The following is a 13,843-nucleotide window of genomic DNA, read 5'->3' on the forward strand; positions in this document are numbered from 1 at the left end:
TCCCTCTAAAATGAAAATCCTGCCACATCATTCACCATCATATGTCAGACCTTTCAAAGACTATTATCCATAGAATGAAGTTAAAGTTCACCCACAGAATAAATGGAGAGTGTGGCATGTGAAGTACTCAATGACCTCGCTCATGCCTATCTCCTCAGCTTCACTTCCTATCTCCCACTTCATCACACCACAGCCACACTGAATCTCATGTGTTCTCACGCTGGTCTTTTGCCAATATATCCTCACAACCTTTGCACGCATAGGCAATTCCTACTTGTTCTTAAGATTCAGGTCCAGGATCACTTCCTCTGAGAAGCCTGTTCAAAGCATGCTTCCCTACCTGCCAAGCTCACACATCACCACAACAAGCAAGCGGGAGATATTTGTTACACTGAACAAAAATGAAACTAAACAAACTAATGACACAGCAGCAAGTAAGTTATAAATATAAAGCCAGCAAGAAGGGAAACTAGATGGATTTCAGTGTTTCTTTGGAGAAAAAAGGTCTTGATCTGAGGAGTAATTGTTCAGAGTGTTGAAGAGAAGAAATGAAAGTATTTGAGTAAAAATAGAGATGGAAATGAACACATTTAGAAGTGAAATGTGTATAGTAAGGCTGGAGGGATAGTAAACACCAAATATAAACTCGTGAATGTTACCATCCTTTAAAAAAAAAAAGGTTTAGGGACCACAGCTGATAAATCACCAAACTTTTGAAACAATTTTCTCTGAAACTATACAGTATAGTTGCCATTTACAGATACTACTTTACACTTGCATTAGAGAGACATTAGTTTAGATATTTTCATTTTTTAGTTAATGCCCTGTAATCTTACAGGTTTAAGAAAATACTCATGCTTAATTAGCATGTACTGAAGAACTTTATATAAAATTCTGAAATTATAATCTTTATATTGCATGACAGTTTGCTGAAATTGGATAAGCTCACATAGACTCAGGTAGGTCAAGAGCTAGTCGACCTTATTAAATAATCTTTATTATTAGAACATTAGATTATTCCAAGTCAGCAGAAGAAACTGAAAAATATAGTGAGCTTAATGTTCATTTCACAGAGGAATTCAACTGTAAATGTTTTGTTCTCTGAATGCAGGATAATTAAAGAATATCAATCTTGAAACTTAAATACACTAGTCATAGTGCAGACGAAGAACAAATCTATGAGGTATTCCCATACGAAAAGTGAAGATTAAGGTCACCTACCAAGAATAAGAAGAGGGAAAAATAATTGTCATCCCTGAACTACACTTAATGACAAAATCTACTGCTTGCAGTGAAGATAGAGAACACTCACTCTGATACATTAGCTAGAAGACCACACAATTAGTTAGAAGAAGATCAAGTTAGAAGCATAAGCAGCACAAGTAAATCAGTCAACCCAAACTGAATCATCTCTAAATGGAGTTCTGTATCATTTTTATTTTATATATTTAACTACATAGCTGCATAAGATAATAACAACCCAAGGCATATCTTCTTTATCAAAAAGAAAGATGATTAGGAAACAGATACCTGCTGACAAAGCACAGAAGTACTTGGAGTGTTAAAAGTCATTTGCATGGAGTTGTATGTCTTCTTGTCCTTGACTCTATAAATGCCAATTCCTTGCTTTCAGGTTTGCAGACAGTAAAAAGTGAGATACAAAGCTGAATATTAATTCTCAAGATAACACTGATGTTATGTCAGAAGATATGGGTAATTCTCACTCTCACATAATACCTGTCATTTTAAAATGCCCCTACTGAAATGAACCAACATTCGTGAATGCAAGGCTAAAAAACCCTTTTGAATGTTGTATTCAAGCAAACTGACAGATATGAACGCACAAACACCCGTCTTCAATTATGAAATCCCCTCACACATAAACATCATTGTAAAATAAATTTCTGTCAGAGAAGAGGGACTGAAAATGTTGCAAGCTTGCTAAAGAGAGTAACACCAAGCTATAAAAGAAGCTGGCAGCCCGAGAATATGATGTTGACAACCACGTATGCTCAAGTGTGCTGCAGATGATCATTTAGATGCTGTCAGCCAATGTCAGCTGAATTTCTTCAATACTCCATTTTATGAAAAACCCCGCTGGCTTAGGGAAGGAATATAGACTCATCTATCTGATCTAAAACAGCAAACTGTTTTTGTCTGGTATGTATTTATTTTTCAACAAGAAGAGAGAGTTCTATATTTCTTGTGATCATAATCTTACCCATACATCAGGGCTAATGTCTGTACTGTACAAACGTAAAAATTATTCATTAAAAAAATAGCAGATTTTATATACATACACAGCCAATTCTCAATATTTGTGAGAATTTGTAGTAGTTATGTTCTATAGTTCCCACAAACAATGAATCAGTGAATACTGTGCTTCTATTGCTTCCAGAAAATGAAAATACAGGGTTAAGTTCTTATAAGCCTCTGATTACATTTTCACCGACCAATCATTACACAAAGTTTGTTTTATGTGTATTTCTGTGTAAAAAACATCTTATTTAATATATATTGTTGATTCATTAAAATTGAACTCACCAGCATAATTCATGACTGAACAAAGTTTATCTAACACACATATAGTCTCCATAGGGCATATCACAACCCTGTTGTATTTAGTAACACTACACATCACTTTAGCACATTTGGAGGACAGAATAATCACCCCAAAAAGGCACAAAAATTATGAAAAATGTGGCACTAAGGAGACTGCAAAAAGAACACTAGATTACAGTGTGAGAGTTAAAACAAGAAGGCAAATGTCACCTTGTTCAACCTCAGCTAAAAATGTACACAGCAAGCAACTCATTTTTTTTTTTAAGTCATCTCCGTACCTAACGTGGGGCTTGAACAGGATCAAGTATCCACACACTCCACTGACTGAGCCAGCCAGGTGCCCCCAGGTAATTCACTTTTTCACCGCTCTTGAGTATATCTACAAATGACTGTGAAAGCACCATAATTATTGATTTGGGGGTTGCAAATAAACTTTAGCAAGGAGATAAATTTGCAAAAATGAAAGCCATGAATAAAGAGGATCAACTAGCATGTGTGTGTGTGTGTGTGTGTGTGTGTGTGTGTGTGTATGAATGTGTGTGTATGTGTATATACACCTGTGGCATATGGCATATGTGACAGGAAAGACAAGTTGTGGAACTCTCTAGTATGACACTCTCCTAAGGTCCATTCCTATATTTCCACTTGGCATACTGGATACCTCTACCTGAATGTAGTATCAGCACTTCAAACTTAACAGACCAAGTTCATCTTCTGTGCTTATCCCAAACCTGCCTTCTGGTATGTCACTACTCAAGTCACTGCAACTCTGACTCCTTTTTCCATATCCCAGCCAGGCACCAAATCATGTTGATTCATCCTCTAAAATAGCTCTTAAAGTTTATCTCTCCCCGACCCAAGCCCACTACAATTATCACTAAATGCCTTTCTATCATTTGAACCATTAGCACAGTTTTACCATCTTCTCTATCCCCTACTCCAAAATCAAAGGCTATATTACAGTCAGTGTTATTTTTCCAAGACTTAATCATACTTTCACTTCTTGGTACCTATATAATGAGTTTCAAATTTCTTGGTTGTGATACACAATGCTTTTTCTGGCACCAAATCATCCCTGTAGATTCATCTACTGTCACTCATCTCTCATAAACTCTATAGCCACAATAATCTATTTTCCATTCTTTGAATATATCATGTTTTTTAAAGACCCTTTATACATGTTAGAAATGCCACTAACAATGCTCTTTCTTCCATTCTTTACCTGCCCTTAAAGCCTCTGCTGATGTCACTTCCTTTATGAAGACTTTCCTGATCAGCCTCTATTTCCACTTCAGGCCAAGTTAGTCACCATATTCCCTGTGCTTCCATAATATCTTCACATACTTCTATTATAGAATTCCTTAACTTGGTAAGGGAGGAAGTACAAGAACGTACAAGGTTGGCCAAATACTGATTACTAATGTAGCTGAGTGATGCAGATTCATTATACTATCATTACTTTAGTGTGTATGCTAAATTTCCATTAAAGGAAAGTTAAAAAAAAAAAAGTCAAGAGAGACAGAGACAGAAGGAGAGAAAAAATATTTTACTATAAGTAATTGAAAATCTGACTTGTGTGTGACTTAAACAAATATGGCATTAACTTTTTTCCCCAGATAAGAAGTCTAGAAGTACTAGTCTAGGGTCATTACTGAGGCTCAAGAAGATCATCAAAGACAAAGTCTCTATCTTTTTCCTCCATTAAGTGTGTTGATTTGTTGCTTCAAAGCCACTTGTAATAGATGCTGACATTCTCTTTGTATTCGAGGCAGGAAAAAGGATAGTGCAAAGTCACATCTTTACCTCTTTAACAGGAAAAACAAAAATGTTTTTCAGTGCCCTCAGCAAACAGCTTGTAATACATTTCCCACAAGCTGTTAAGTCATCCAACAGTGCCTTATGGCCTGATCCTCTTCGAAGGCAGAGACTATTTTCGTACTTCGGTAAGCAATCCAGTACCTAGCATACAGAAGTACTTTGTATCTAATTAATGTATCAATCTAATAAAGGAAACAATAATATGTATAATAACACAAGAACTTCACTTTGCTAATTTTCTTTATAAAAGCAATATAACAAAAAGTGCTCTAACACTTGCCAATGCTGTACAAATAAGGAACTACTAGTATAGTAGTTTGACATCCACTATCATGAGATGTTTTACTGTTCTCTTTGTAGAGGACCAGACAGACGATTAACAAAAAATCAAGAGACCTGAATTTCTGTCTACACAAAACAATCCTGATGAAACTCAATTACTTAGAGGTAATGTTGATTAATTTCTCAGGGTTGTTCTGAAGATAAGAGAAATATAAACAATATGAAAGCACGGTGAAATGTATAAAACAGTATAAACACATGCATTAAAAATGCACTGAAAAAAATAAATAAAAATAAATGCAATGGTTCTATTAAGTCTTGAGAGGAAACTTAGTTATGTACCATGCATAAAGATATATGCCATGTGGCACATCAACAATATGAATTAAAAATTAAACACTATTAATATCTAGTATGGATGCTAAACATAGTTAGATGAGTTTCTGCATTTGGCCCTGGTTCTTTCATGGCTGTGGAGAAGTAAACTAACTGTACCTTACATTTACACCTCACTAAGGAAAAAATGCTTTACAAAATAAAATTGGTGCCTTGATGCAATTATATATCCACAAACTGAAAAGTAGGATATGATAAACAAACTGGTTAACACAGAATAGTTGACACCAAATCCCAATTAATCAGTTAATAATTAACTACCAATAAATGAACAGTACTAAAGTAGGCCAAGGTCCTAAAGCACTTCTAAGTTAAATCAAGTGAGAAATAAAAGAGTAGAAGCATTGAATATTAATTTTCCTCTGACTTTAATAACCTTGATTGAGCTTATAAATACTTTTCAGGGTTACCTTATGGCTCATACATACAGAGGCAACACTGATGGTCAGAAATATTTCTGATAAATGATAATTTCAATGGCCTGTTTTCTAAATTTGTACTAAGTTGTATATTTCCTAACCTATAAGAGTGTTGTATCAAAATAAGCAGTATGTATATACAACAAAACACAGTAGCCAATACTAAGGAAGAGAAAAATGACAGTTCTAAGTCAAGAGAATCTCTACAGAATGTTCTATTAAGAACTGATGTGTCTTCACTTTTATTACATTTGTAGACAATAGTTTCATTAGTTTCAATAGTTTCATTTAAGCAGAAACTATTCTCCATGTAGCTTACCATGGAATTATTAATGCTGAAAACTGACTCATCTTAATACAAAAAACTACACATCAAGACTGTAGGCCAGTAAATTCCAGGAGAACACTGCATAAAGCATCATTAGGTCATAAATAGAACTGAAATTTTTCAGCAGATCAGACTTATCTCACAGTTATTTTCTAAAGGAGGAACATCCAATAAGAAACCAAAATGTTAGAATAGTAAGAATGAGCTTATGCTTTATAGTTGTAGCCACCCAGTTTCAAATAGATCAATATTTGTTTTTAAAAGGGAAGAACAGAATGTTTCTCTTCCTGTTTTATTTGCATATATAGCTTTAACAGCTAAAACTTCAACAGTGGGTATTTCTCCTACAAAGAATTTGGCATACCTGAAGTAAGCAATAAATTATTTGCCAATGTTATAAAAATAAAAGTCATAAACGATACGTTTACAATGAGGAGCCATTTTAATTTTTTTTTAATTTTAGGGAGAGAGTTGCACACACGTGTGAGCAGTGGGGGGGAGGGATATCATTGAGATATAGATAGGATTGCTTTGATCATCTGTTGTTATGATATCCATTAAACTCAAAGTGATCCACAGATAAAGCAATCCTATCAATATCTCAATGGTATCTTTTGTAGAAACAGAAAAATTCATCCTAAAATTTGTATCAGATTTCAAGGGACCCTGAACAGTCAAAACAAGCACGAAAAAGAAGAATAAAACTGGAGAACTAATACTTAATGACTTCAAAACACTATAAATTTAAAAAAAGACAGAACGGCAACAGAATAGAGAGCCCAGAAATAAAGTTTCACATAAATCGTCAAATAATTTTTGACAAGGATGCCAAGACTATTCAACAGACAAAGGAAAGTCTTTTCAAAAAATGGTGCTAGGAAAACCGGATATCCACATACAAAAGAACGAAGATGGAGCTTTACCTAACACCATAGACAAAACCTAACTCAAAATAGGTCAAAGACCCAAATGTAAAGCCTAAACCCATAAAATTCTTAAAAGAAAACATAGGTTAAAGGCTTCACAACATTGGATTTGGCACTGATTTCTTAGATATAACATCAAAGGCACAGGTAACAAAGTGAAAACAATGAATTGGACCTCATGAAAATTTTAAAACTTTTGTGCAGCAAAACACACTATGCACAAAGTTGCAACATTGGAGAAAATATTTGTGAATGATATATCTGGTAAGGGATTAACATCATAATACACAGAGAACTCCTAAAACTCAACAAAAAGAAATAACCCAATTCAAAACTGGGCAAAGGACTTGACTAGACATTTCCCCAAAGATATACAGACGGCCAGTAAGTACATGAAAATAAGTTATCATCACTGATTATTATGAAAATGCAAATCAAAATGACAATGAGATACCACTTCACACCCATTAAGATGGCTATTATGAGAGAGAAAGAGAGAGAGAGAGAGGGAGGGAGGGAGGGAGGGAGGGAGGGAGGGAGGAAGGAAGGAAGGAAGGAAGGAAGGAAGGAAGGAAGGAAGGAAGGAAGGAAGGAAGGAAGGAAGGAAGGAAGAAATAAGTTCTGGTGATGATGTGAAAAAGGAAGGAAGGAAGGAAATAAGTTCTGGTGATGATGTGAAAAAACTGGAACACTTGTGCACTGCTGGTAGTAATTTAAAATGGTACATGCTGCTATGGAAAACAGAACAGTGATTCCTTAAAAATTAAAAATAGAATTAGCATATTATCCAGCAATTTACTTCTGACTATATACCCGAAAGAAGAGAAAGCAATGTCTTGAAGAGATACTGGTACAATGACAATTTACAGCAGCACGACTCACCAATGATAAATTGTGAAAGCCACTCAAGTGTCCGTTGACAGACAAATGAATACAGTGGAATATTATTCAGCCACAAAAAGGAAGGAAATTCTGCCATATGCTACCAACACAGATGAACAACCCTGAAGACATTACCCTAAGTGAAATGAGCCAATCACAAAAGACAAATATTGCACAATTCCATTTATACAAGGTGCTTAAAGTAGACAGAATCATAGAGACAGAAAGAAGAATGCTGGATGTCAAGGAGAATGGGGAGTATTAGAAGGTGGAAGAGGGACTATATAAAGTATCCTCCAAAATGAGAAGGCATTTGGGGACCAAAAAAACAAAGCAGGCAATGCATACAATTCACACAGAGTTTTATGCAGGGTAACTTACTGACAGGGTAGATTGGGCAGATGATGATCCAGAGCTGCAATTATTTCCCAAAAAGTCTGGACCTCAGCCTACAGATTCTATACAGCAAGGGGACCCTGGGGACACGGTAGTGAAGTCAAGGGTTCATGTGCATTTCAGAAGGTTTGCATGCACCTGACAGACCTTGTGATGACATCTGTGTGTCAGGAAAGGGAAAAACTATTTTATCTTTAACAAATTTACAGAGCACCAGAGTAAAGCCTTCCCACATTCCAGATGTGGTGGGAATTTTTAAGGCATGTATACTAATCTCCAAAGGGCCTGGGACACGTAGCACCGAGAGGTCACAGAGCAGACGTAAACAAGATGAAAGACCAAAGATGGAGTCAGTATTGTCATCACTCCAGCAGAGAGTTACTGTTTAGTAAGTATAGAGCAGTTCTACAACATGAAAAGAGTTACAGAGATGGAAGGTGCTGATGGTTCCACATTATGAATATATATAATGCCAACTGTACACCTAAAATGGTTAAGATGGTAAAATTTATGCTAAATGTATTTTACCACAATAAAAAAATTAAGAAGGGGTAAGAGATGGAGTAAATGGGCCATTGGGGAGTAAGAGGAAAATCTAAATGTCATGAGTAAGGGAGAAATATAATAAAGAGGGAAGAAAATAAAAAAGGAAGGTAGACAGGGAGAAAGAGTAGAATGGAGGGAGGGATTCTCCCTCTCTCTCTCCCTCTCTCTCTCTCTCTCTCTCTCTCACACACACACACACACACACACACAATACACACACACACACACACACATACACACACACACACACACGCATACTTTGAACTTTGACCCAAATCACCAAGTACTAACTACAGCATAGAGAATGCCTCCAGGATATCAATCACTGTCACATTCTGATATCAAAGATAAAAATTTCAACTTGGTCTAAAATGACCAAATTGGGCTTAATCAGAAGTAATCAGCTGTAAAAAATGCAAATCCAAAAGGTCCAGATCATGTTCCACTGTCATTCCCTATTAGGATATCAAATTCAATTTGGAAGATTTCAGTATGATTCACTAAAGTTACGTCTCAGGATACACACAGAATGTGAGTGTTCCTTGGAGCACCTGACTTGATGGATACAATGGGAAAGTACTACTGCCATTCACAGAAATAAGCATATATTTCTTCACCGCTTCAAATGGTAACAGAAGTAAAATATTCTAATTTCAAAATCACTCCAAGCTGCAAATTAAAAAAATGTATGTTCTTATAAACTTCTATTAATCATAAAGCTAAGTAATGTGTTACTAACAGCTGTGACTGCCTCTTCACTAAAGCCTGTGTCACTTTAGCTGACATTAACAGCTCATCCTTCTTGGAGCAATTCAATCAATCACCCTATCAAATAGTCCCAGGTCAAGCAGGTGAAAATACTTTTAGTGTAGTAGGATGTCCCTACAGCTCTTTAAAATCTATAGGCACGCTCCACCGCAGCTGCCTCCTTCTGCCACTCTTGTGGTGCTGCTTGTATGCTCTCTCTTGGTGTGGACCCGGTACCTCTTTTGTGAAGCAGCAGTTGGGGAGACTCTGGTACTTGCCATGGCTGACAAAAAGCCCAAAGAAAGAGTCAAGACTGAGAACAACGATCATATTTGAAGGTGATGGGGCAGGATGGTTGTGTGGCACACTGTAAGATTAAGAGGCATATACCACTTAGTAAACTAATGAAAACCTATTGTAAACAACAGGGTGTGTGTCATTGAGGCAGATCAGATTCTGATCTGATGAGCAGCCAATCAACAAAACAAACACACCTACACTGTTGTAAATGGAGGATGAAGAAGATGCAATTGGTGTGTTCCAGCAGCAGACAGGAGGCATCTACAAAAAAGGGAACCTGCTACTTTATTCCAGAACTCTGTTCCTCCAGACCAAGAAGACATTCTCCATTAGAAAACTGCAATTTGAGGGGTACCTGGGTGGTTCAGTGGGTTAAGCCTCTGACTTTGGCTCAGGTCAGGATCTCACAGTTAGTGGGTTTGAGCCCCACGTTGTGCTCTGTGCTGACAGCTCAGAGCCTGGAGCCTGCTTCAGATTCTTTGTCTCCCTCTCTCTCTGCTCCTCCCCCGCTATCACTCTGTCTCTCTCTTTCTCAAAAATAAACATGGGGCGCCTGGGTGGCTCAGTCGGTTAAGGGTCCAACTTCAGCTCAGGTCACAATCTCATGGTCCGTGAGTTCAAGCCCCGTGTCGGGCTCTGGGCTGATGGCTCAGAGCCTGGAGCCTGCTTCCAATTCTGTGTCTCCCTCTCTCTCTGACCCTCCCCTGTTCATGCTCTGTCTCTCTCTGCCTCAAAAATAAATAAATGTTAAAAAAAAAATTAAAAAATAAACATAAAAATTAAAAAAAAAAAAAAGAAAATCGCAATTTGGTTCCACCACATCCTAGTATAGTTTTCTCTATTCTTTCATTTTCCCCTTCCCCATTTCTTTACTGTACATAAAGTAACAGTGTATGTGCACAAGCATACTGCATGTTTTTAACTAAATGGCCAATGGTATGTTTTGAGTAACATCAAATGGAGATGGGATAAGGGAAAATACTGGTCCTGTGAAAATACCTTCTTTCTCCATTAGCGGCATGCTCATTCATCTCTTATCTTTATATTCCAGTTATTTTGCTCTTACTCTTTAACAATAAAAGAACATAAAATCATTCTGTACCTTGTTTTATTGGAGAATTTTAATTTATTTCCTTTGCTGTTATGAAACCAAGGACAATTTTATAACTTTTTTGTACATGTTACATGTAGGACAATATTTTTTTTTTAAGTTTATTTATTTATTTTGAGAGAGGAGAAGAGAATCTGAAGCAGGCTCCATGCTGTCAGCGCAGAGCCTGATGTCAGGCTCAATCTCATGAACCATGAGATCATAACCTGAGCAGAATCCTAGATAGTTTTCCCTTCAAGTCAAGTACCTTGTTGTTTAAATAAACTTGTTTAAAAACAATTAAATTTAATTTTAAAAACAAAATCTGTAGGCACATGAAATCTGAGGATAGGATGAAAAAAAAGGAATGGACTAGGTTTTTACCTCAAAGGTACCAGTGCTACTGCTTTACAAAATTCACTGATTCTAAGAATCCATGCTTTTTGAATTACAACAGATAAACAAATATTTGTGGGTATCACTATAGTCAATGGCATTGACAAAACTAAGTATACCCCAAATTTCAATTACAGGCATACTTCGGAAATAACGTGGGTTTGGTTTTGACCACCACAATAAATATCACAAAAAAGCAAGTCAAGTGACTTTTTTGGTTTCCCAGTGCATAAAAAAGTTAGGTTTACCCAATACTATATAGTCTACTAAGTGTGCAATGGCATTATGTCTAAAAACAAATAATACCTTATTGCTAGAAAAGGCTAACCATGATCTGAAGTTTCAACAAGTTGTAACCACTGATCACAGATCACCATAACAAATATAATAATGAAAAAGTTCGAAATATTGCAAGAATAAATAAAATGTGACACAGAGACAGGAAGTGAACAAATGCTGTTGGAAAAATGGCACCGATGGACTTGCTTAATGCAAGGTGTCACAAACCTTCAATTTGTAAAAAACGTAGTTATCTGCAAAGTGCAACAAAGCAATTGCAGTAGGTTGAATGGTGATATCCTCCCAAAATATGCCCTGTATTCCTGGCCCTTATTTTCTTTCTGTGCTGTTTCAGGTAATTATTATTTGTAAGGAAAACAAATGGATTGAATTAAGATGATTAAAGGAAAAAATGGTCCTTCAATTAAAAAAAATTTTTTTAAACCCTAGAGTTGCTGATTTATTAATATTTAATGATTAAAGGTTACCCTCTTTTTCTCAACTATGCCTTTAAATAAAAACAAAATTTGACAGATTATACAGATGTCCTCATAAGTTTTGCACAACTTTTGTTTACCAATATCTTAATCACAAACTGGGACAATCACAGAATATTTAAAGTAGGTCACCTAGCTGAAAATCACAAAGAATCCTAGCACAAAATTTAGCAGAAGAGTACTTGCTGCCTCTTTTCCTTTGAGTACTTTGATGATTGACCTCTTAAGATAAAGAAGTCTTTTCTTGGAAAACAAAAACTTACCTGCCATATTCTTCTTCATACATTGCACACTGTCCTACTTTGCTATATTTCAGCTCCTACAGGAAATCAGAACATGACATAACTCTCATTTCCTATAACCAAGACATCTGTACATCTGTATGGGCCAAAGCAAAGAATTCAGATTTTAGAACTTCAGATGTACCAATCTTGGCTTTGGGTGGAGTTGGGAGAAGACAGCTTGAATAAAAAGAAAATTGGTTGCAAAGGAGGAATTCTGCTAAAAACAGGCAGAATTTTCTATTTTTCTGCCAGCCACAGGACTTAACAATATTTTAAAAAATCTATGAGTTGAAAAGGATTTCTCCTATGAATTATACTAGGCAATGTACCATGTCAGTCACTCTCAGTTCGCCCCCAGCTACTGGCAGCATAGTGGATTTAGTATCTGAGTTTTTCAAATGGTAATAAATTTCAAGAGTCCCTTTTAAAAGTGGGTAGTGACTGGGGCACCTGGGTGGCTCAGTCGGTTAAGTGTGTGACTTCGGCTTCAGCTCAGGTCATGATCTCACAGCTTGTGGGTTTGAGCCCCACATCAGCCTCTGTGCTGACAGCTCAGAACCTGGAGCCTGCTTTGGATTCTGTATCTCTCTCTCTCTCTCTCTCTCTCTCTCTCTCTCTCTCTCAAGAAATGAATAAACACTAAAATTTTTTTTAAATAAATAAATAATAAAAGTGGGCAGTGATCACTGCAGCTATGCAATGTATGCTACATTTTTTAAACTGCAGCAAAGAAAATGAAACTGATTTTGCTATTTAATGATTAGGTTTCCTCCTTACTGTGTGATTTTAATCCAAGATTAACACGGGTAGCTTTCATTTACATTACATCCCAAATTCTCTATTAAGTAGAGAACAGGAATTGAGTAATATAGGCAAGACATTTACTTCTCACTCAAAGAGAAATTAATGCCAATAGTTTCCAATCTTTTTAGGATTATTCAACATTCATTTCACATCAAATATTTATTGAAACTAATGTATTACAGGTACTTTAATCAATTCCTTTTTTTAAACGTTTATTTATTTTGAGAGAGAGAGAGAGAGAGAGAGAAAGAGAAAGAGGAAGGGAGAGAAAGAATCCCAACCAGGCTCTGTGCAGTCACAGGTAGTGCTCGATCCCACAAACCTTGAGATCATGACCTGAGCCAAAATCAAGAGTCAGACACTTAACCCACTGAGCCACTCAGACGCCCCAGGTACTTTAATCAATTCTTCCATCATCCAAAGAACATAGCACTGTATTAAAAAAATGTTAAGGTACTCTTTGTCACATGGTTTTCAAAGAGGTAGATGTTAGTCCTATTGTTACGTTTCAACTTTTAAATGAAGAAAACTCAGCCATTTTAAAATAGTTTAACAACTGTACTACTGTAATTGTTGAAGATTCTAGCTATCTTCAATTTTAAACTAGACTAATACAGACCAAAGCTGTATTGTTGGTTTAGTAATGGTCATATATGTAACCAGCAACATAGGAGACAAGTCATTTTCAGCAATTTTTTTGAAATTAAAAAACACAGTTATTTCAGGTTGATCACAACCATAAATCTGCCCTTTGACTGAATTTATTAATGAAGAAACAGTCCTACAGCTTCCATTCTTTGATATGTTAACTCCAACTTTGAGAAGACCCAATAACTCCCTTATCATATTTCTTACTTAGATACTGATTGCTGGGTGGAATACAATGGGTTG

The 13,843-nt window shown here is 36.2% G+C and overlaps 1 protein-coding gene and 1 pseudogene across 7 annotated transcripts in view; one reads left to right on the top strand and one right to left on the bottom strand.

Moving 5' to 3' along the window:
- The window catches only part of PEAK1 (pseudopodium enriched atypical kinase 1), a 324,368-nt gene that overhangs the window by 201,648 nt on the left and 108,877 nt on the right, over nt 1–13,843 (bottom strand). The window lies entirely within an intron of this gene.
- LOC131517902 (small ubiquitin-related modifier 2-like) lies at nt 9,582–12,334 on the top strand (annotated as a pseudogene).

This window comes from Neofelis nebulosa, chromosome 7 (assembly GCF_028018385.1).
Source record: "Neofelis nebulosa isolate mNeoNeb1 chromosome 7, mNeoNeb1.pri, whole genome shotgun sequence".
Taxonomy (NCBI): domain Eukaryota; kingdom Metazoa; phylum Chordata; class Mammalia; order Carnivora; family Felidae; genus Neofelis; species Neofelis nebulosa.